Source organism: Pteropus medius, unplaced genomic scaffold (assembly GCF_902729225.1).
Source record: "Pteropus medius unplaced genomic scaffold, Ma_sr-lr_union100, whole genome shotgun sequence".
NCBI lineage: Eukaryota > Metazoa > Chordata > Mammalia > Chiroptera > Pteropodidae > Pteropus > Pteropus medius.
Window position 1 is genome coordinate 16,413,404 of NW_024349798.1, and position 25,183 is coordinate 16,438,586.

At 48.2% G+C, this 25,183-nt stretch overlaps 1 long non-coding RNA gene across 2 annotated transcripts in view; it reads left to right on the forward strand.

The window, feature by feature from the left end:
- The window catches only part of LOC120620467 (uncharacterized), a 260,449-nt gene that overhangs the window by 12,371 nt on the left and 222,895 nt on the right, over positions 1–25,183 (forward strand). The gene's annotated exons all lie outside the window — the stretch shown is intronic.

Below are 25,183 nucleotides of genomic sequence, written 5' to 3' on the forward strand. Positions count from 1 at the left end.
GGGGGTGAATATATCTCTCTGAGTTAGCGTTTTTGTTTTCTTTGGAAATATTCTCAAAGGTGCGATTGCTGGGTCGTATGGCAGTCCTCTTTTTAATCTTCTAAGAAACCTCCGTCCCGTGTTCCATAATGGCTGCACCAATTTACACTGCCATCAATTGTGCATAAGGAGCCCCTTTTCTCTACATCCTCACCGATGTTTGTTATCTCTTGCCTTATTGATAGCAGCCTTTCTAACTGGTACGAGGTGATATCGCACAGTGGTTTTGATTTGCATTTCCTTAATTCGTGATGTTGAGCAGCTTTTCATGTACCTATTGACCATCTGTATATCTTCTTTGGAAAAATGTCTATTCAGATCCTTTGCCTTGTAACTATTTTTTTATATATATATATGTATCTTTCCAGACTTATCTGTATAAACAAGTAGATATATGCTATATATGTATGAATTTGAGTGTTTTAATTTATTCTTTAAAAATAGTTAATCCTTTATTTTCAATCTAAAGTATGAGTTGAGAAAATAACGATGATGAGTGATTATTAAGTGATTGTGGCTGAAAATAATTTTGTCATTAAGCACACATGATTGTACACCTTGCAATTTTTTCCCTTTATTTCATTGATCTGACTGACCCCTTCTTTTATTTAAATGGTTGTCTAATAGAGTATTCCACTGCATGGCTGTACTGTAATTGATTGGACCGGTCTCCGGTTAGAAAATGGGCTATTTCTGATCTTTTGCTGTGACAGACAGTGTTGCAAATGAATATCCCTGTATTAAAAATTTTTCACACATGTGGAATTATATCAGTTTGTTGAATTCCTAGGAGTGAAATTTATGGCTTTTGTAAAGATGAAAAGCGCTTGTAATTGGCATAGATAGGGCCCGCATGGGACTGTACCAATTTGCTGTCTCACCAGCCTGTTTCCCCGACGTTATCAGTGTATTACCAGACTTTTGGATGGATTGTTTTATTAGATTTTCTTATTATGAATGAAGTGATCATCTTTTTATATGTTTAAGAATAATTTGTATTTCCTTTTCTATCAATTATCTGTTCATCTCCTCTGCCCTCCCCATTTTTGGATTACATTATTGGTCTTTTCATTATCCGTTCGTAGAAACACTTTATAAACGAGAGGTTTAGCCGTTCGTCTACAGTTACCAAACTTTTGATCTTTGTCAGTCTGGTAGGTGAAAATAGTAACACGGTGTGGGGGTCCCTGTCTCTGGGCGCGGTGAGCATCTTGCGTCCGAAATCTGCTGGCCTTGCCTTCTGTAAACTCTGTTCATGCTGTGTACAGCCGTGGTTCTTAATGGGTGGCACCATTAAGGTGGACCAGCTGGTGGGACATCTCTGGACTATGTGGATGCAGCCCCCAGCCCTGGTGACTCTGGCGCAGCGGGCCAGGGCCCTCTCAAAGGGTACCCGGGCTGATGCTGATGTGCTTCCTCAGTTATAAGTCAGGGGCATCGGTGACCCAGGGGCCTCTTCTGCTCAGCACTGCCGTGGAGTAAATATGCAGCCATGGCAGGAAGGAGGAAAGTCATGCAGGCAGAGGATCGATATCCCACCTCACGATGCGGTCCAGTGGGGCTTGTAGACGGAGCAGCTTGTGGGCTAGCGGGCTCAGCTCTCGTTGCCATGGCAGCCAGTCGACACGTGGGCACTTGGTTTGGGAATCGGTGCCCCTGCGTTCCTGCTCGGGGGTTCATGGCCTCATAGGATATGGATTGACAGATAGCTGGGTCTTCAGATCCTGGGGGACAGGTCCAGAAGGGGCACGCTCATAGGTCAAGGGGACCATGGAGACTATGGCTGGAAATTGCATGAAGGAGAAGGGCCGTCTGCTCTTATCCCCTGCTCTTTGGGGGAAATTCGATGCTTCCATCACTTTGTTTTAGAAGCAGCAGCCAGGAAGAGGGAGGTTTAGGAAACGTAAAATCCCAGCATGGCTGTTTCCCCTTAAGAGCAAAGCTTGAAACAATGTGTACGGAAAGGAGGGTGCAAATTAATTTAGGGAAGGTACAATTACAGGATGGAATTTAGAAGGTAAAATTTGACCTAGTCTGTATTTCCTGGTGCTGTTTGATTTAAAATTGCCTTAATATATTGAATAAAGACAAAGTAATATTTATAACGACATGATGAGTACAAACCTAATGTTATTATTGCTGAGTGTGCCCCCCGCCCCAATGGAACACCTAGTATTTTGCTCCCATGGTAGATTATTTTTTAATACCTCCCTCTTTTGTGCAGCGAAATGACTTTCCGTAAGGATCATTTAATAATCAGTCATAATCATTATCTTCTCGAATCAGACTTAAACAATTCATCACGAAGTATGAAGTTTCATTTCAAATATATTATTCAAATTCAGTCATATATTTAATACATAAATCAAAATTCGGACCTATCCAAAAAAGTGGATGCCTTGTAGTTCACGCTTTTCCACTCTTTTAAATTTTAAACGCAAATAAGAACTCCGAGGCGTCGGGCAGAATGACGGAAGTGACGAAACTCAAGTTCTCTTTCTCTTCTCGAGACCACTGTGCCATCCTGGTTTCTTTCCACCATTCACAGAGGGTAGAGATATGAACTGCACCCCAAACGAACCCAAACGAAATCAAACCGTTACGACCTTGCGACTGAACATGAGTGGATGTTGCTGAGTCTGCTGTTAGTCCGAGTCAACTTTCACGTAGAACACAATGCTTGCTGAAAATTCTCTCAGGGACCGTTCGGGGGACACAAACCACACGAGACATTTGAATAGGGAAACATTTTATAAGGAATCATTAACTCGTCGAGGGGATTAGCTACAAAGAGAGGTAAAGAAAACTCTGAACAATATGGGAGTCGTGGATGTAGGAAGCAGTCACTGTCTTTAAGGTTGAGAGAGAGTACTCAAGTGTATTGTCTGTAGCTGAGTAACAAATTGGCATAGATTCAGCAGTTTAAGACAATACCTATTTTGCTGTTGTGGGAAACAGTATGGTGGTTCTTCAAAAAATTAAACAGAATGACCATATGACCCAGCTCGTCTACTTCTAGGTATATGTCCAAAATAACTGGAAATAGATTCTTGAAGACGTATTTGTACACCTATTTGTTTAATTTGTAGCAGAACATGTATGAAAAACCGGGTTAGACTCAGAGGAAGGAAGAGTGGAAATTGTTGGAAGAAATGTCAATAACTTAAGATAGGCAAATGGCATCACCTTCCTGGCAGAAAGTAGCAGTGATTTGAAATGACGTCTGATGAAAACGAGAAAAGAAAGTACCGAAGCAAGATTACATTTGAACAAAAATCACGACTACAGAAGAAACATACAATTTTAACATGGACAGGGAAGACGCTGAAATCGTTAAAGATTTCGTTTACCTCGGTTCCGTCATCAGTTCAAGTGGACACTGCAGCCAAGACGTCACGAGAAGGCTGAGACTCGGAAGGGCAGCAGGGGAAGCATCAGGAAAGATCATCAAGAACAGATGTGTCATTAGAGACCAAGACTAAGGTCACCCACACCCTCGTAGTCCCGGTCACTGTGCATAGATGCGAAAGTGGAGCAGTGAAGAAGGCTGATGGGAAAATCCTTGGTTCATTTGCAATGTGCGGTATCTATGGATACCATGGACCACCAGAAAGACGAACAAGTGGGTCCTAAAGCAAGTGAAGCCTGAAACGTGTCCCTGGGGGCGAAAATGACACAACGGAAGCTGTCCTACTTCGGGCACTTGATGAGAAGGCAGGGTTCTTCGGAAAAACGGAAGGCAGCAATAAAAGAGGAAGACCAAATATGAGATCGACTCCATAAAAGAGTCTACAGGCCCGAGTCTACAGGAGCTGAGCAGGGCCGTTGAGGATGAGACATTGCAGACATCACTCATTTATAGAGTCCGGGAGTCGAAGAGAACTCATTGACCACTAATGCACACACGTACAGCAGCGCTGTTCACCATAGCCAAAAGATGGAAGCCACCCAAGTGTCCATCAGTGGAGGAGTGTGGCAAATCTATGCAACGGGATATTCCTCTGCCTTAAAAGCGGAAGAAATTTTGCCACATGATATAACATGGATGAACTTTGAAAACATGCTAAGTGAACTAAGCCAGTCCCAAGAGTCTGAATACTATGATCACATTTATATGAGGTACCGTGAAGGGTCACATTCATAGAGAGAGAAAATAGAATATTGGCTGCCAGCGGCTAGGGGAAAGAGGTATGCGAATTTGTTATTTAGTGGGTAGAGAGTCTCAGTTTGGGATGAGAAGTTCTGGAGATGGTGGGTGGTGATGGTTGCATAGCAGTGTGAATGTACTTAATGCCACTGAACTGTACGCTTAAAAATGATTAAATGGTAAATCTTATGTTACGTGCATTTTATCACCATAAAGAAGAAGAAAGACAACAAGCCACCCATTTGCTAGCTCACAGATGTGTATGGTTAGCAGTTCTTTGCTCGGGGTGTGGCTAGGCTGAAATCAGGGTGTCAGCTGGACTGAGGTCTCATATGGAGGCTCTGGGGAGAAAAAACCACTTCCGAGCTCGTCTTTTTATTGGTAGTTTAGTTCCTTGTGGTTGTAGGACTGCGGTCTCCATTTCCTGCTGACTGTCAGCTCCTAGCCACACCTGCATTGCTTGGTCCCCTCCGTCTTCAAGCCGTCAAGGTCAGATCCTTCTGTGCTTTGAAACTCTACCTTTGAGTGTTTGGTGGTACAGCCCAGGGTCTGTTTAGCATTCCATGAGAATCATACTTGATTCCTAAGGGCGAGAGTAAATTACAGTGGCCATAAAGAGGTAAAAAGGTAGCTCGAAGCATCAGTGGGTCAAGAGCTCCAGCTTCTGTGGCAACGAAGCTGATCTTGGCAATGGCATTGGCATCAATAGCTCTAGCACAGTTATCCACGGGAACCATCCATGGCGATATCGTTAATAATAAAGGGTTAACAGTTTTGAATCAGCAGAAGACATCGCTGTAGCTAACAGGAGCAGGGAACGCAGGAGCTGGAGGTGGCTCAGCAATGAGGTCACTGTATGTGACATTGCTTTTGTCTGCCAGCATTATTTTCTTGGGAAGACCCCTCTCCTGCCTTCCCGTGCAAGTGGAGTGGTCCATCATTGTGTCCCATTTTGACCACTGTCTGGGCCAATCAGACTGTCGCTTTCTCCTGGATTCAGTGATTGGTCCAGAGGTGGTTGCGCACCTCAAACAGTACCAATTCCAGCCCTTCTGTAAGATTTTCTATCCAGCTGCTGCATGAGATGGCATCACTTAGGTCCTTTCTGTGTTAGTTATCTGGCGCTGCGTAAAAATTACCCCAGAACACATCGGCTTAAATAACAATAATATTTTATTATCTCACAGTTTCTGTGGGCCGGGACTTCAAACGGGCCACAGAGGGATGCATTGTTCCTGCTCTGTAAGCTCTGTGTTCTCAGCTGGGAGACTTATAGGCTGGAGACTAAAGTTACCCGAAGACTCATCGACCCACGCATTTGGTTGTTGATGCTGGCTGTCGGCTGAGCCAAAGGGGACGCGATCGTGTGTCTCTAGTTTTAGGAGGTGGTTGAGCCATCGACCAGAGTCTAAGCACCTTCACGCCACTGGGAAACTAGCCCTGGGCCAAGTTCGCCAGGCCTGTCCCGCAAGGTGACTTTCACAGGGATACCACAGGATATGGTGTGTGTTCAGATCCTGAGAAAGCAGGATGTCGTTTAGCCAGCTCAAGAAAAAAAAAGTTCAGCCCCAAGATAAGTGGAAACCAAATTCGTCCACCTTTCATCTAAGTCCCAGGGCTGGGGAGAGATCCGGGGAGCGGGGCTGGTTTATGACATCGGACTCGTTGTTAATTACCTGAATGGTTCCCACGTGATGCTTTTAACCCTGCGGATGTTGCTCAGGGAGGCTGGAGCAGGTGGTTTGGTTTGGGCCGGGGCAGGACGTGGGTGAGGTTTTATAGATCCACCCCCCCACCCCCGGCTGTGCTGAGTTCATTCTCGGGCTCACGAGGCCGGTGTGGTCAGGCCCAGTGAGTGAGATTTCTTGCTCCCCTCCATTTCGCTGTGACTCAGACGCATCGTGATGGGGGCAGAGCAGGGGCAGTGATCTCTTCCCCTGGCCGTGTTCTCTTCAAATGCCATTTTTTCGACAACTTGTGCAAGGTAGGTGGCTGTATGATTTATCTTCCCCACTGGGACATGCTATTAACACAATCACCCTGGGACGGCGGATGCAAATGAAGATTTTACAGGGCCAGTGGAGTTGCATAGTTATCCTAGGTAAGAGTGGCGATATGCTTGGGGACAGATGCTAGAGGGGGTGACAGGAAAGCAAGAGGAACAGGCGGATAGGGAGGTGTGTCAGAGGCGGAGGCTTCGCAGCAGCGAGCTGACTTCTGCCCAGGCCCCCACTGCCCGACGGTGAAACTCGGCCGTCCTGAGCTGTGAGCAGCACGCCGCCCCTTCCAGGTTGCTGACTCGGTCGGCTGGCTTTAGGGGGAATTGTCTGACGTGGTCGTGACATTCACTGTGGCTTTTTGACTTTTTAAGTGACGTATAACATGTGTACAGAAAATTCGTCTATGTCGACGTATGCACGCACCGCCAGCCGGGTCAGGATTTGGAATGTTCCGGCTGTGACATTTGAAGTTTTTTCATCCTGCTGGGAGGAGAAGTTGCTTATTGTGTTCACTTCGGCCTCCCAGTCACTCTGCATTAGTGTCCTATGGCTACGAAGACAAATGACCACAGACTCGGTGGTGTAGAGCAGCACAGATTTATTTCTGGGGGACGGAAGTCTGAGGTGACTCCCGCTGAGCTGAAATCATGGTGTCGGCAGGGCTGCGGTCCTGTGGAAGCTCTAGAAACTGTGTTTTCTTGCCTTCTAGAGGCCACCCACATCCCTGGGCTAGTGGGCCCTTCCATCTTTGAACTAGCAGCGGTGTCCCTGGCGACTCCTGCTCACCTCGAGTACCTCCGATGCTCACTCTCCCCGCCTCCCCCCAGCACTTAAGGACCATTGTGGTCCCAGTGGGCCCACTCAGATACTCCAGGATAATCTCCCTGTTTAGCAACCTTAATTCCATCTGTAATCCTAACCCTCCCTTACCATGAAACCTATTTATAGATTCTGGGGATTAAGACATGGACATCTGTGGTTGGGGAGAGGGAACATTATTCTGGCTACTACACAGGCCTATATTACCTATTCACTAATTAGGGGGAAAAATTCCACTTCAAAATGGTTATAGTGTTTTCATCATCAAACAGTTCAGATTCCTGTGAGGGGTTTTGGGAGGAGAGACGTACATGCGTGAAGCCCCTCGTGTGTGTCTGGCGCACGCTTTTGTGATTTCATACAGATTATCTCATTTACGTGTCCTGGATGTCCTTGGTGGCGGGTTAGGGATGCTTTTAGCTGCAAGGAACTTAGAGCTTGACTCACAGTGGCCTCAGCAAACAGGGTTATTTCTCTCCTAGAAGAAGTCTGGAGGTAGGCAGCTGCTGACCCGGGTTTAGCACCTCAGCGGTGTCAGGGCCAGGATCTCTGAGCTCCTTTGTTTGCTTCTAACTGTTGTTACCTCATAGCCAAAAAAGAGCTGCCACTGCTCCAGGTATCATATTTGTTTTCGATGCAAGAAGGAGGAAAGGATGGTACCAGGTGCAACTGTTTCTTTTCTTTCTTCATCTTTAATCAGAAATGAAAAACGTCTGTGAGACATCAACCTACATGTTGATGTATTTGGGGCATGTTACTGTGTTTGGTCACATGGCCACTCCTAGCTGAGGGGCAGGCTGGGAGAGTGGCAGAGGAACCAGGCAGCTAGCTGGGTAGTTGTTTACCACAGTGATATCGTTTCCATTTTCACAGGCCTGGCTCCTTTCTCCCCTCTTGAGAGGTCTCAGGTTCAAAGTCAAGACTCAGGTTCCTGAGGTCACACACGTTGCACCACCCTGCATTGGCTCTTGACAGCTTTTTTTTTTTTAAAAAATTAGTGGTTAAAAATTTATTGAGGTAAAACTTACATAGAGTAAAATGCACAGAACTTTACAGTTTGGTAAGTCACCATCGCCCAGGTTAAGTCATAGAACGTTCACGTGCCTCCTGACCCCTCTCAGTCACATCCCCTCCCACACCAGAGGCGACCAGCCTTCTGATCCCTAGTACCGTATCTGTACTTTGGGTTTCAGAAGGATTTCATGGACCTGACATCCTACAGCACTCAGGCTTTTGCGTTTGGCTTCTTTCCCTCCCTGTGAGGTTTTTGAGGTTCATTGTGTTTTGCGTGGATCAGCAGCTCGTTCCCGTTTGTCGCCGAGATGCATTCCACCGAATGGATGTACCGCCGTTACAATCCTTTCTGCTGCTCATAGTCAGCCGGGGTGTTCTACTTCGGGCTGTCGTGAGCGAAGCCACCGTGGGTGTTCTCGGGCAAAGCTTTTGGTGGCATGTAGGTCCGTTTCTGTGGGCTGGAAACCCAGGAGGGGAGTCGCTGGGGCATATTTTGGGTCATTTACTTTATTAGAAACTGCGTGGCTGCTTCTTGATAATGTCCTTCTTAAAAGACGGGGAGATGGGGAGAGTCGGTGGGGGCCCAGGAAGAGCAGAGCTTCAGGGCACGGTAGGTGCATGGCACCTGGCGGGTTATGGGAATGCCTGATAAGTCTGCCTGGGGGTTGGGCACAGTTCCTCGAGCCCAGCACTTTGTGCCACGTGGAAAAACGAAAGCCAGTTGCCAGATCTTCTGATTCTAATCCGTTGGTTCTCAGCCATTGCCACCCGTTGGAATCACGGGAGCTTTCGAAAATGCTGATGCCCAGGTCCCAGAGTCTGGTCATTTTTAAAGCTCTTCAGGAGGTTCTGATGTGCAGCTAGGGGTGAGGACCACCGTGTTAAAGCAAGTCCTTCTCGAAGTTCAGTGATAAAATGTGAATTCTGGTCTGGAAAGTCTGGGGTGGGAACTGAGACTCTGCATTTCGGACACGCTCCCAGCTGATGCCCGTGCTACAGCTCTGTGGGCTCCACTTTGAGGAGCAGTGTTTAAAGAGAAGCCGCAAATGTGGATTTTGAAATGGGAACCCTTCTAATTAGAAAACAAACAAACAAACAAACAAACAAACCGTTGTGCGCACTAAACAAGTCTGCGGGCCAGTTTCCTGTGGGGTCACTGGGTGAATGTGACCAGCATCGCTAGGGTTCTTCTAGCCACAGGACACAGCTGCACACTGCGGAGATTCAGGCCTCCTGACTTGAAGGGCTTCGGCTGAGCTGGGAGCAGGGGTAGGAAGGTGGCGGGGTCAGCCAGCCTGTTTTTGGGGACATGGGCAGATTCACAACAGGAACTGCACTCCCCCGCCCCCCCTGCACCAGCCTGGGGCGGTCTTGCCCTTAATTGCCATAAGTGCTTTCCCTGCAGATGCGGGGAGGCTAGACGAGGTCCAGACAGCTCCCCGTCACACCCCGGCCTTAGCAGCACGCGTTTCTACTCTCTTTATTGGATCAAAGTCTTCCATCAAGCTGTCTGGTTCTGTCTTATTCAATTAAATTTTTTAATTCAATTTGACCCATGCATTCATCTTCTTTGAAATCTGAGAGACGACAGCATCCGCTACAAATTGAGAGTAAATGGCCGAATTAGCTTTCAGAGAGGGTTCAGGGAGACTGCTTCTTCCCAGAGACCAGCAGGCTTTTTGGAGGCAGCTGGGCGGTGGAGAGAGCCGGCCGGGGGCATGGACGGCCGGGAAGGGGGTCCTAATCACCGCCCACCCGAGGCTCTTTTGGGAAATGGCACGGCACGTGGCCCCCCCCGGAGCCAGAGCGTCTGGGGTCAGATCCAGCTGGGTGATGTCAGGCAAGTGACTGAAGCTCCGTGCCTCAGTTTCCCCGCCTGTAAGATGAGAAGGATAGCAACAGTTCCGACCTCCTAGGGCCGTGGGAGGATTAAGTGCACCCAGACGTGTAAAACACACAGTGTGGCGACCGACCCCCGATGGCTGTGTGTTAGCCAGGGTCGTGGTGGTGCCGTGCAGGCTCATGGCGCACACACACACACACACACGCACACGCACATGCACACGCGCACACACATGGCAGTGGAGCCGCTCACATGCTCACTTAGCCTCGTGGGAATTAAGCCGTGCAGTCTTGGCCAAATATCTCCCAGCGAAACAGCCCCAAGCAGGTGCTTTTCAGGGTGTTTACAGGAGCAACATTCTGTTTTTGGTGTTGGAGGACGCTGTCTGGGAGGACAGTAACGCTCGCGCCATACTTCATGGATGATATAAGGGCGAAGTTTGGATTCTATATGATTTTTGTCTGAAATATCAGTTTTTCAATTTCTCAGCACAGTATCCGTGGGATCTTGGACTTCACTGTGTCCTAGATGATCCCTGCCCAGCCTGGCGAGGTAGACAGGGTGCGTAATGATAATCTTAACGGCAGCCGAGGGCAGTTCAGACCGAGTTTGGGCGTCAGACTGCCTGGGTTCACAGCTCGGTTCCGCCACTTACTCTCTGAGACCCCACAGACAAGTTAACTTCTTTGTCTTTTCATTTCCATATCTGTAAATGGGGAAGATTAGTTTTTAATAGAAAATATAATAATACCAGTACTCATCTCATAGGGTTGTTTGAATCTCATAGGGTTTTTTGAAGATTAAGTGTGTTAATAAACGTAAAGTGCTTGGAACAGTTCTGGGCGACTGTGCAAAATAAATATAGTTAAAAGTCTTAGCGATGGTCCTGAAACGGTGACCTGTGCCAAACCCTGTGTGACACCTTTACTACGTGTTCTTGCATTTGAACCTGGCAGGAGCCATCTTTGCAGAGCTGGTGGAGTGTGCGTGTGCGTGTGCGTGTGCGTGTGCACGTGCTGCTGTCAGCGTATGTCCTTAGCCTCAGCCAGCACCCTAAGAGAGAGTGTATATGATGCAAACCTGTCTGCTTTAAGGGTGCACACCAAACTTCAGTTTCTCGAGCACCTGCTCCATGCAGGGCGTGTGCTAAATACACTGTCATTTAGCCTTCGCGTGACTCTGGGGCAGGTGCTTTCATCAGTCCGTGTTCCTGGAGAGAGACTGGTCTGCGTCTGGTCCATTCCCAGAGCCCCTTTACTCATCCTGTGTCTGTCAGGTGTAACTGTTTGCTGAGTGGAAGGCTCTGGGACCAGGGTGTGGTCTGTTTCACTGATCAGGAGAAACCGGGGGTGTGAGCTGAGCGGGCTTTTGAGGGGAGCACATAGTCTGGACAGTGGGGCCCAGGACTGAGAGCCCCCAAGAGAGGCAGGCTGGGAATGTTGCCATGTGCTGTCTCATTGCAAGCATTCACGGGGACCGCCTGACAGAAATCCAGCCAGACAGCAGCAGTGGCGACTTACGAAGCTCAGCCAGAGGTGTCTGGTCAAGGGCGAGCCCAGCGGGGGGGACGTCTGGGGTGTCTCCCCCACCTCGAGATGCTTGGCTCCATGCAGGGCTGGGGAGCAGGGCGTGTGTGTGTGCGCACGTGTGCGTGCGTGGGTGTGCGTGGGTGGGAGCATGAGCTGGGAGGAAGGTTGGATAGTCCCAAATGAGTTTGCTTTTGACCTTCACATGACTTTCACTTTAGCCTTGGGAAGAAATTTCTTGCAAAGCATTTATAGCATTAATGTCTCAGTCTACTGCACGGGAATATGGAAAAGGCAGGGTCCAAACTGGGTTTAGAGCCAGCCTGACTCTTTGGGCCACCTCGAGGTCACTGGCGAGCTTCACGAAGGGCTGTTTTAGGGGCTGCGGTGGGATCGCAGGGGCTCAGTAGTGAATGCTAGGGAGAAAATGGAAATACGGCAGAGTCCTGACTTTGAGAAGCTTGGCTGCGAAGGGGCAGTGTGCCTGTGATTGCAATTTGCATTTTCCTGATCACGAAGGAAGCTGAGCCCCCTTTTCGCTCACATTCGATAGGTCGTTTGGATATTCGAGATGTTGCTGTTTAAGAGAGGAGGTGCAGGGAGGACCTCCCTGAGGAGGCGGCGTTTGAGCGGAGATTTGGAGGAGATGAGTGAGATGACTCAGGGAGAAGGCGGGGGGCCGGGATGTGGGGCACACAGGGGCTTCCATCCTACGCGGAAGAGGAGGTCACACAAACACGCTTCGGCTTCTTTAACCCTGGCCGGCACTGGGCTGAGGAGCGTGGAGCCCAGAGAGGTTAAGTGAATGGCCTGGGGTCGCACAGCTGGCAGGTGGCAGAGCCGGATCGGAACCCAGAGCCTTGGCCCTGTATTCCGTGAGGGGTTGGGCAGGGCCACCGGTCCTTGCATGAGAGGCCCATTCCTGCCGAGGGCAGTGGTCAGCAGTCTAGTCCACGCTGAGATCTGGGGAGCTCTGTGCTGAGCGGGGTTCTGCGAGAATCGGAGCGGGAGCCCGAAGGACTGTTTGTGCCAGTAAATTGATTTCTTTACGTCCTCGTGCTGCCGGATTACAAGAAGTGAGCCCGGCTTGCTGCTGCCGGGGAATCCCCAGGGAGGTGTTTGGAAGCCCCTGTTGCCAAGGCAACCAGGCCACCTCTGGCAGCGTCTGGTCCTGCACAGCTCCTGTCTGCCTTGGTCCCAGCTGGCCGTCTGGACCTTGGCTAGCTTTCCTGCCATCCTTTCCGGGGCAGGAGAACTCAGGGGTTCCCCGTGACGACCGCTTCATCCAGAGCCCGTTTGCTTCTCTGCTCAAAACCCGGCAGATGCTCCCGTCTGACCCCCGGGCCTGCACGATCTGGCCTCCTGTGGCCTCTCTGCCGTCATCTCTCGTCACCCTCTCCTCGTTCCGGGCTAGCCTTCCTGCTGGCCCACAGCACTCCAATCCGACTCCCACCCCAGGGCCTTTGCACTTACGGTCACCTCTGCTTAGAAGGCTCTGCCTCCAAATTTTAGCAAGGCTCATGCCACTGCCTCCTTCCGCGCTCTACCGAAGTGCCACCTTCTCAGCAAGGACTTGCCTGGCTACTCTGCTTCCCACGATATTCCCGCCCCTATTCCTTGCCGTATTTTCTCTTACAGCTGCTACGCCTAATATACAATCGCGCTTACTTACTTTTCTGGCTTATGGTCTTACTCTCTCTGTGGCAGGCAGCTGCTCTGAAGCCCCCGGTGACCCCCTACCTCCTGCTCTTCATGCTCTTGTATAATCCCCTCCCACTGAGTAACTCGCTTCTGGCCAATAGAGCGTGGCCCCACTGAGGGCGTGTCAGTTCTGTGGTTAGGCTGTGACTTCCATCTTGGCGGCTGGCTCTCTGTCACCTGCTTAGCTGGCATGTGGCCCTATGGGGAGGCCCGTGTGGCAAGGAATTGAGAGAGGCCTCCAGCCACCCCTCCAGCAAGGAAACGGAGCCCTCAGTCCAACAGCTTTTCAAGGAACTGCGTCCTGCTGATGACCATTCAAGGTTGGGAGTGGATCCTCCCCCAGCCGAGTATTCGGATGAGACCCCAGCCCAGCTGACAGCTCAGTTACAGCTTCTGAGGGACGCTGAGCTGAGCAGCCAGCCAAGCCGTGCCCAGACTCGTGCCCCGCAGAAACCGAGCTGAGAGGTGTGTGCTGTTCTGTGGCGTCACAGCGACAGGTGACTGATACCCTCCCCTCCTAGAACGGAAGGTCCGTCTACACTCTCAGGAGTTTGCCAGTGACCTCAGAGCCTGCGATGTGGGAGCTGCTTTCCAGGCTGCAGGCTGCTTACCCAGCCCTGGACCCTTGGATGTCCACCTGCCTGGCTGGCCAGCTGCCCCCACAGTGGCGGGGTGCCCTCCCCTTCCCTGTCCTCTTACTTCTCCGCCCTCTTCCTGCGTCCCTTCCGTGGCAGCCGAATGGCCCGGCTTTCCACGCACACCCCATCCATCAGCTCAGGTCACTGCTGAAATGTTCCCTCTCTACGTGAAGTGCTTTCTCTGCGAAACTCATTATTTCTTCCAGCAGAGGCAGGAAAGGATATCGTCTTTAAAACCCGCTCAGGCCCAGCCAGCCATGTTTCTCAGCACTGTTTGCTTTTGAAAAGAAAAGGCATGATCACTGCCTCCTGGATCAGCCAGGGTCCAATCAGGAAAAAAAAAAAAAAAAAAAAAAAAAAAAAAAAAAGAAATGAAGTTTTTAACACCGAGGGAATGCGTCTCCACAGGGTCGTTGGTAACACGGGAGCAGGAAGAGAGGCCGCAATGCAGCCCAAAGCAGGAACCCCCCACCGTCTGCAGGGACTGGGGTTAGTGGAGCCTTGGAAGCTGGGACTGTGGCCCGCGTATGACGAGGGCTGGAGCCCAGGAGAAGTCAGAGCTGCTGTCCAAGAATCTAACCAAATCTGGGGTGCAGGGAAGGAAAAACATCCTGGCTTTGCCCCTCTTCCCACCAGCCCAGGTCCTGTCCTGCCAACCGTGGCCAGATGCTAACTGATTCAGGAGCCTGCAGGAGTCAGCCCTGCTGTGAACAGGGGAGGGGGAGGAGGAAGGTCTGCACCGAACCCCCCCACATCCTTGTTCCCTAAAATACCCTAGGACAAGAGTCTGCAAACTAAGAACAGAGGGCCAAATCCGGCCAGCCGTGTGTTTTTGTAAATAAAGTTTTATTGGCACAGCACCACACCCATTTATTTCTGTGTTTTCTGTCTGTGGCCAAGTTGGTGCTGCATCAGCAGAGGTCGACAGTAGCAGCAGAGACCGTCGGGCCTGCAGAGCCTAACATATTTACCGCCTGGCTCTTTACAGAAAAAGTTTGCAAATTCCTGCTCTAGAGAGGAAGGTGTTTATGGTACTAATACCTCCCCGTGGAGGGCATCTGCTAAGAGCTTCTAGGGCTTCTGCTGGGGCATCCGCTAGGTCTGGGGACACTTCAGGGAGGGCAGAGCAAGGGTGAATGACACAGTGGGAGTCTTGGGAAGCCCTCTCCTCCACTACTAGCTTTGGCCGGAGAAGGTGTGGCTTGATTGGAAGGGGTTTGAGCCTTCCAGTGAGACTGACAGTTCCATGAGGGCAGGCACTTTGGATCCCAAGGGTCCAATAGCTCTGGCTGAAACCTGTTGTTTGTGATTCTGAGGAAGCAGCACAAAATGTTCCCATCATGCACCATCTGGTGACTGCTTATTTTAACTACAGGAAGGCCTTGTTATCGGAAGATCATTTATGCGAGGGCCCGCCCACTCGAAAGTGAAGCTCCTTTAAAAGGGAAGCAGAATCGCGTTGCAGACAGTGGGGAAAAAATGGAAGGATGGAGTTAAACATTGGAAAAGCTGTTTTATATTATGTATGATGTATTTAGTACAATTTCAGTTTTACTAGCAACTCTGTACTAAGTACAGTCTTAGGATGAACAAAAAATGAGTCACTTTTTTGGCACATATTTTTCTACTAAAATTAAGTGACAGCAAGGTATGACATCTTTCTCTTCACGTTTGACTGACACCATCATAAATAGCATTTCTTTCTCCCACAGTTTGAGAGCGTCACCCATTTTTCCAAGGCCTTCTCAATCCACTGATATTTAATTCTAAATTTCGGTGGCCTGGAGCAAGTGTCAATCACCTCATCTTAGTTACTTGTGGGTCCGACACATGCTGGTGCTCTCCAGGTGTTTCAGAATGGAGTCAACTCTAGAAGGAACAGAGGAAGCCAGAATTGGTTCTGATTGGTTATCTTTTGGAAACTAAGAAGCACAGATATATTGGTTTGGTTGAAAGGGACAGAAATTCAACTTAGGTTTGCCTAGGCCAATAGGATATGTACTGGCTCACAGGATCCAAGCATGGCGGCCCTAAGTGTTGACTTTTTCAAATCATGGTTGCACCTGCCGGGGAGGGGCTACCTATTGTCCTCTGTGGACGCAAATAAAAAAGTCTTGACCTCTGATGGACCCAACTTGGGTCAAATTGCCATCCCAGAACCAATCAATTGCGTCTTGAGCTCTTCTGGACATCTTATAGCTAGAGCTGGGGAAGGACCAAGTGCCAGACGAAGAGCACGTTCTGTGGGAGATGAAGCAGCAGACACCCCTCCGGTGGGCTGGCTTCCCTGCCCCGCTCCGTGCTGCCCCTCCCACCGGATGCTGCCGCACAGACAGCCTCTCGGACCCTCAGAAGGCCCAGACTCTGGCGGGGTTGATCGCGAACAGAGTCCGTGCTCTCCCCACAGCCTTCTCCTTGCCTTTGAGCCTCTTCCACGAAGCTGTTGCAATCCCTCCCATCCAGAGGGCGTTGTCTGCTTTTTTTTTTTGTTCTTTTCGTCAATATTTAATTTATACTTCCGTGCCTATGCATCTCCTTGACTTATGTGCTTACAGGTCTCCCCACTGACCCGTGAACGCCACGGGGGTGGAGTTTATGGTACCCAGCGGTGGGCCTTGCACACAGCACGTAGCAAACACTCAGCACATCTTTGCTGATTGGAGGTAGGGCTTCCCGATAGCTATCATCAGTGAGGGCAGCACTTGGCGTTTCCAGGCGTATGAGTTTGGGGAAAAGGAGGCAGCATGACATAGGGGTGAAAAACCCATACTTTGGAATCGGCAAATGCGGATTCGAGTTCTGGCTCTGCCACTTACTGGCTGCATGACCGTGGGCCAGTTGCCTAAACTCTCTGAGCCTCATTGGTTAACACTGGGGCGGTGGTGGTGATAATAGTAGCTTCTTCTCAAAACACTTAGCCCAATGCCTGGCACATGGTAGGCACTCAGTAAGTGCGAGCTATTACGATTGAAAGATGGTTAATCTAGCCTCACTTTTTCTTTTTTTGTGAAATGGTGAGTGTTACTGAACAGCAAAATCGAGGCAATAAACCAGGCAGGGAAATTCTTCAGAGGAAACACCCCCCACATCCAAAGCTCACGAGTCGGGAATCTAAGTTTTTCAGTACAGCACCAATGGAGCCAGATTTCAGGCCGCGGCTTACTTGGATTTTATTTATCCTCTTAAATTATTTTGGTCTGAATAGCCGTGTGTCCAGGGGAGATCAGATGTATTCGATTGCAGCAGACAGCACACACCCGCCCACCCGGCCCTTTAAATGGTAGACCCCGGCTCCAGCTTCTACAGCTGAAACTTCCCTTGTGAATAACTTATTTCATTTTCCTTTCAAGCCCCTATTTGTGATTTCATTACATTTAAGATAGGGTGGATGCTTTATATGAAACTCATGTCATATCCATTTTAAGTTCTGTTAATCAATGATTACAGGAAAAACAACCTTCTTTTGCTGCTTTGGCAGTGAAGGCAATTGTAGTGAGCCTCTCTCCTCCTGCCAGTGGTGAAGGTCAAGGTTAAAGGGTGTCCGTGCTGTGCTATCCTCTCCTGCCTTGTAGCCTTGAGCTCTGACAGGTGAGGGCACAGGTAGGAAGGTGGTTGTCTTTCTGTCTTGATACTTATTTTTCCTCGTGCATCTCCTTTCAGACTCTTCATTCTGAAAAAGGAAGAGGCTCTGCCATAGCTAGAACCCCATTAAACCAACTTGTCTGATCTGAGCATTAGCTGGCTCTGATAAAAATACGGATTCCCAGGCCCTGCCACAAAAGGTTCTGGTTCGGGGCATCTGGAGTGGGAATGGCGGATGTAAGTTTGTTCATCCATCACAGGTGATTCAAAACTCAGAGTGTGGGGAAACAGTGTTTTAGGTCAGTGCTTGTCAAGAATCACCTGAGATCTTTCTGTTCACATGCAGATGCTGAGTCAGTAGGTCTGGGGTGGGGCCTGAGAGTCTGCATTTCTAATGTGCTCCCAGGTGATGCCCACGCTGCTGGTGTCTGGACCACACTTAGGGAACTGCAGCTGCTAAACTGTGGGGTCTTTAAGAATAACATATTGGTTTGCTTAAGTGGTTCACCGGGGGTTAGAAATTTAAGAAGATACCTATTTGCACAGATTGTTTATTGGGGGTTAGGTAATTACAAATCACCTCGAGGAAAATCATTTTGCATAAATGACTTATATTTAAATTTTCTTTGGGGACCTTCATTGTTTAGGGCAATGGACTTCTAAATAGAGACATCTTCCCACATGGGTATGGGAAGAAAAATTAGACTTCTCTTTCTCTTTGTTTTTTTATTTCATACTTAACCCCTGCACCCCACCCCATGAATGTCTTATGATCATCCCATCTATCTACATAATAGGACATGCATGTAATCTATATATATTTGCATATACTTATGGGGATATTCATGCTCAAAACATTTTATTAAGGGGGAATGTGATAAAAATGCTTGGAGACCATGGTTTTAAGTTCTCATAAAAAAAAAATGAGTTTTATGGTGTTAAACAAAATTCAACTGTGTAAATTTTAAAGATACTATTGGCTTTATTCAATAATTCATGAATTGGGCAGCATCCAATTTAGCAGATAGAAAGGAGCTTTGGGGAGCTGTACAGAATGAAAGACTTTTGCAGGCAGAAGGGAGCAGGAACAGAAAGTTGTAGGAAGCAAAAATGAGGGTTGCTTACGGCAAGGTTCCTTCCCTTCCCTTAGGGAAGGACAAGGGTCTCTCAGGGTGATTACTTACTAGTGCTGATCAGGTGACTCCTGAGTCACTGGATCAAGGTTCCATTTCTGGGAGAGCCAAAACTGTAGTTAAGTCTTCGATTTGGTGACATGGGGCTTAGCATCAGCGATTCCATTTTGGGCCTTTTTAAAAGTTTTTGACAACGGGGAGGAGAGGTTTCTCAAAAGATGATGTCGTTGTTTCTAAAAGAAGAGAAGAGACTAGGCAGACAGAAGTCAGTGCTCATTTCCATCAGTAGAGGTCATCCAAGGGGCAGAAGGTCAAACAGTAGTACATTCCCTAAACTTCTTAACTTTTCTTATGATTTCCTCTCTCCCTCCCTCTCTCTTTCTCTCCTACACACATGCACACTTTAGTCCTCTGCCTGGAAAATATTTGTGCCCAGGTGACACAAAGACAGAGCTTGGCAGGACGAACTAATAGACATTTTCCTGAGCTCAGAGAGAACTCTGTGCCGTGGAGAGTACCTGTAATTTCATCTTTCCGTGATTTACTTGGCCCCACTGTTCAATTTCTTGCCTTTTCTCCTTTCTGACTGAGTGATGCTGAAGGATTTGACACACGTCACACATCTTCTGATGAATATACTCGGAAGAGTCAGAGATGGTGGTGGATTCGGGCCACTGATTTATGTCTCATGAAAGCTGAGGGTGGAGGTTCAGTGATTGGAATTGCCTAGCAACTCAAAGGGAAGACACCGATGACTCAGCTTGTGCAGGATCACTGGTTATCAGATTGGTCCCCGTTCCCAAGGACACCGTTCCGGTGGGTCCTCCAGGATCCTCAAGGCAAAACACTAAGTTAATAGAGACATTGGCCAGCAGAGCCACAGGAGACTTTATTGGGTCAAAGGTGTGTTCCAAGGGAGTTAAGTAATGTCCGAGCCCGGAGAAGGCTTGATGTGGGAACTAACTTGGCATAATCAAAGACCAAAATCGATGACAGTATGGCAAAAGATACAGTCAGGGTCCAGATACCCTGGAGACCCATGGGCCATGGTAAAGATGTTTAATTTTATTTAATGGCAGTAGGAAGTCACAGGAGGGTTTTAAGAATCGATTTTGGTTTCCAAAGGACCACTCTGTTGATATTTGGAGAATGGAAGGTAAGAATGAAGGCAGAGAAATCGATAAAGAGGCTGCTGTAGGAGCCCCAGCAAGAGATGACAGTAACTGGACAAGGGAAGTAGAGTCCTTGGCAAGGTATGTGTAGGGCTGAGAGCTGGGCCTAGGGCTCGGATCAACAGTGCAAGAGTAGACAGACCATCAGCCAAGGAACAAGCTCTCAGCGAAGGCCTGAGTAACTTGGATCTGGAAAAGAGACCGAGAAGCAGGCATGGGACACTAATGATTAGGGTTGACCTTAAGGCTGCTCTTCAGGGCTGGCAGCTCCTACTAGATTTCTGATTAGGGCCACAACTGGACAGAGGGTGTACCTGGCCTGAAGCATTCAGTAAGACAGGAAAGCACACCAGGCAACGGTGGAGATTTGATACACAGGTGGCTGGACGATTCCTCACACCGACTAAAATTTTCGCTTGGCTCCCAACAAACCTATGGACGGCATCCAAGCTATATTAGACCCACAGCACCTTCTAGTGGCTGCCCTGGGACTGTCTAACTCATTTTTTTTTCCTAGCTCCTTTTTTTTGTCTCCTGCAAGGAGATTTCGTGTAGTCTCATCCTCTGTCTTTGAACACAAATCTTAGTTCTACTTCAGAAATGTCACCACTGTGTTCGTCCTATACATGCCCCTTTAACCACCACTCTTCTTCCCATTTCTTTCTGAATTCTTCCTACTTTAAGGCAATTTTTTCCTTTCTTTCCTTGTATTCTCTTCATTTCAAGTAAAGACCCCGAAGGGTCATCGCAGGCCTGCGAAGTGGCAGAGCAATTTGAAGGAATGAAGGAAAAGATCTAGTTTTCCTTTTCCAAGCTTTATTGAGGTATAGTTGACAAATAAATGGTATGTATTTAAAATGTACAATGTGATGCTTTGATATATACATACTTTGTGAAATTATTACCACGGTCAGGTTCATTGATACATCCATCACCTCACATAGTTACCTTTATCTTTTTCTTGGTGGTGAGTACACATAAGATCGACGCTCTGAGCAAATTTCGAGTACACAGCATGGTATTGACCAGATGTCTCTCACCCTCCAGCCCCTGGTAACCACTAATCTACTCTCTGTTTCTGTGCATTTAATGAAAAGCTCTGGTTTTGAACTGGCAGTGGCGATGTCACAGAGAACCGTCTTATTAACCTCAAAAGCCACCGAAAGGGCCCAGGGTTGCGTTGAGAATCTACATGAATGCCTCCCTTGATTTCTCTGTCATCTTGTGAATTAAACTGCTTTTCATCTTCCCCTCACTGATGTACATCTACTGTGTGCAGGGCATTTGCCTCTAACCTAAGACTCTTATTTAATATTTTAATTGCCAGCACTCACCAGAATTGCTTTCTGCTCTTTTAAGGATTGCAAATATGGAGGGCTTCAGCCACTTTAGTGTTAAGCAAGCTATTGAAAATGACTCTGGGGACTCAATCACCACATATTCCTGCAGGATGTACTTTATTTAATTCAAGAAATATTTATGGAGCACGTAGAATGTGCCAGGGCTGAGCTGCGTGACGGGTTGAGTAGGATTTGGTCTCTGCCCTCTAGGAGCTCACAGCATGTGTGTAAGTCAAGTAAACAGATAAGTGTAATACAATATTTGGAAGGATAATGTGTTGGTATGTTAATTTGTGTTCATTGTACCTTTATTTTTCTCTTTTCCTGTTTCAAGCAGATTGCTAGACATCACATTTCCTTACCCTTGCGGGTGTTTACAGGATTGAAAGACGACTCTGATTAAAGTCAGTGCTTCTTCCTGTCTTGTAAAATGACGAAACTCACTTAAGAGATGAAAGAGGAGAGGGAGGAGGGAGGGCACTGGAGAACAAGGTCAGAGAAACGACATGACCTTAAAGTTTAGAAGGTTGCAGGTTGGCAGGTCACTTGATAGGTTCATGTGATGATGTCAACTTGACTAGGCTGAAGGATGCCAAGATCGCTGGTAAAACATTATTTCTGGGTGTGTCTGGGAGGGTGTTTCCAGAAGAGATTAACATTTGAATCGGTAGACTAAGTAAAGATGATATAGTCCTCACCAATGTGGGTGGGCATTATCCAATCCATCACTCTCTGCTTAAGCTAAGACATCCATCTTCTCCTGCCCTTAAACATCGGTGCCCCTGGGACTCAGGTCTTTGGGTTTGGGTGGGGTCTCAGAGGATCACCAGGGTGGGGCGAGAGCAGTGTTAGCCAGGTTGACGGAGACTCAGATTTGGTGCCTGCCTGTGCCTGCAGGCTGTATGGGCTGAAGGGCTCAACGAAGGAACAGTGGTGCCTGCTGGCACTTTAGTCCCAGAGAAAGCTGGTCCTCCAGCCCGCGCCCTGAAACCAGACAACTCTGTTCCTCCCCATATGTCCCTGGCACTTTTCAAGCTGCTGTCTTTTCTGGAGCATAGGGTGGGTGTCTGTGAGTGGGTGGGTCTGTGTGTGGGCCCTTTAAGAGGATGCCTGGGTCTACAACAGCCCTCTGTCTCACCTGGACCGAGTCCCTGCTGATTTTCACAGCTGGATGTTGTGGGGACCTCTCTCCCCAGTGCTGGTGCTCTGGGCTAGGGAGCCTGGTGGGGGGCTGAGACCTTCCACTCCTCGGTGGGAACTTCCACAGCCCAAGATGTCCCGCCTGGTTCTTAACCATCACACATGGGTGTGGGACAAGCCTGTTTCATTTCTCCGCTCCTCCTACCAGACTGGACATGGCTTCTTCTTTATAAGCTTAGTTATAGGACTTCTGTTCAGCTAGTCTTTAGATGGTTTTCCAGGTCGATTTTTCTATAATTTAGCTGTAATTTTGATGTGGTCATGGGAGAAGGCTAGCACAGTGTTTATCTACTCTGCCATCTTGACTGGAAGTCCCCCAATCCTGCAGTTATGATTGCTTGGTATCGCATTTAATCAGAACTGTTCCAATCGTCCTGATTGGAACAGTTCTGATTAAATGAGGCAAGTCTCAGTCCGTTGGTCGAAAGACAAAACCAGGAAGTCCTTTATAAAGGTGCAGGCATAGTGCAGAAGCCGAGAATCAGTCACAGACTCATCCTGTTAAAAAGGGTACGCAAGAAGCTCCTGCCAGCAGATGGCTGCTAGACTGTTATTATTTATAAAATTTAGGCTCTCAATTGACTATGGAGAGTCCATCTGTGCAGGTAAATTCTTTCTTGGGTTCACATCAAATGAATCTCTCAGGGTCCACTCTGCTTTTGGAATATAATGGCAGTACTGAGTAGTTGTGACAGAGACCATATAGACTACAAAGTCAAAAATATTTGCTATGTAGCCCTTGATAAAAACCTTTGCTAACTGGCTTGGACAATGTACATCTCTTACCAGTGACAGCATGGGCCAAAAACTGGTGAGCACAGGTTTCCCTGCTATCAGAAAGTACAGTGTTTCTGTGAAAACGTTCATAAGCTGAAATGTTCATAAGCAAGTACCATTGATTTATATGAAAAAACTTTTGAGCATTCCAAGGCCTTAAAAATAATCTAACAAATCATACCAAATAACAAAATCCGGAATAACACTAACATTCAGGAGAAGCAAAGGCACCCCCACTGTTCAAGGTTCATTCGCAGGCATGAATGTAGGTCTTTTCGTAAAAGCGAAGTGGCGTAATGTGAACTTTTGAAAAGCGGAGGGATACCTGTGATACCTGCAGGGCTTGGGCTGAGTAAGACCTTAGATTTCTGCATGACTCTCGGAAGGAGTGGGCGGTGCTTGGCAAAGGTGTTTTCTAATGACTGATGTGTACTTTCCTACCGCTGTAGTAGGATGATGAACCAGGATGGGATTTAAGTTGGTGTAAGGAAGATAAAGGAACGAGAGAGCCTCGTCCACTGGAGATTTGCATCCGCTTTGGTAGAAAGCATGATGATGTTATAACATAGTATTCAGAGCATTCTTACCACTCTCGGAAATTCCTCACATCCTGTCTGTCCTCCCTCGGGCTGCAGTGGTCCAATCTCATCACTCCCAGGGGAGGGATGCTCCAGTAGGGATGCAGAGAGGGGAAAGAAGACCATGCTCAGGTCTTGAGTTTAAAAACAGGCTTTTGAATTTTGAAACTCCTGGCACTTTACAATAATTTTGAGAACCAAGGTGTTTGCTTTATAAGAGCCAGGTTTTTTTATGGTCTCAAAAGCTTAAGGTCTTGAAGAGCTTGTGGATACAAGGTTTTTACCATCATTAAAAAAAAATAGGAAACGGTAGATGAGGAGGCAGTTTTATCGATAACGTGGTAAAATTTCCGTGGGAAGAGAGACAAAGGAATATTAGGTGCTGATTAGTTTTGTATCAGTCATTTAGTGCCGCATAACAAATCACCCCAGACTTAGTGGCTGAAGACGACAGCACTCATCTATTTTGCTCAGTATTCTGCAATTCGTGCAGTTTGATGTAGAAGCCTCCTCGGCTGGGATGGCTTGGCGGGGTGGGTTTAGGGCTGTTAGGAAGATCCATTTCAAGATGGTTCATTCACATGGCCGGCAAGTGGTAGCTGGCTGTTGGTAGGAAGCTCGGCCAGGGTGCCTCTCCATGAGGGCCCCCCTAATCCGTGGGGTGCTTGGACTTTTTTCATAGCACGGGGTCTGGGTTCCAAGAGAGAAAGGTAATAATGTGTGGCATTTAAATAATCTAACCTCGAAAGTCACGTGACGTCTCTTTCACCTTACTTGATTGGTCGAGGCAGTCACGTTTTGCTCAGTTTCAAGGGAAAGGGACATAGACCCCACTACTCAATGGATGGACCATCACGCTCACACTATAAGAGGAGATGTGGGATGGGGGACACGTCACCATCTTGGAGAAAGCCAGTCTGCCACGAGTATGTTTTAGAAGGGGCCTCGTCTCCTGCCTCCTCCCGATCCGAGTCTCGCGGGGAGGGATCGAATAAACTCTAGGTAGGTTTAGGGGCCCGAGCAGAGAAGACCTGTGCCTCAGTCAGTGAGCTTCACAGATGCCCATATACCACCGGGTTTGGGATGATGAATAAGAGGTGGCTGTGAGTGGCGTCTGAGCATACTGGCCAGGGGCAGGCTCGCTGAGTCCTCAACATCCCCAGCATCTCCCAGGGAGAGGGGGACACAGGCCTCTGCTTCTAAGGTCGTCCAAGGTTAGCATGGGTGGGGCACTGCAGTGTGAATGACGGGGGTGGCCATTGCTGACTGGAAACCAGCAGGCATTAAGAAGTCCCTGTGATGTCAACAAGGAGTAATGATGTTGAGTAAAGACACCAAAGAGATGACCAAGGGCCGGGTAGTTCCCCCAGCAATGCCGCGATACTGTGTAAGCTCCCCAGAAATTAGATGCAACCTGAAGGACAAAGTGGGAGGGACTTGACCGTGAAATAACTGCTGAAACCTTAAATTTGCTGAGTTCTTCCTGAATTGTCCAAGTTTATCCTCTACTGAAACAGGATTAGGTTTACTGCAGCCAGGCAGAGTAGGGGATCTGGACAATAATAACGTTCAGTTTTGAGGAAATAAGAAAGGTTGTATTTTTGCTCACCTGGGTTGGTGGCTTTTAAATGTTACGCCAGCTGCCAAGAGATATGCATTTGACGACAAAAGGCA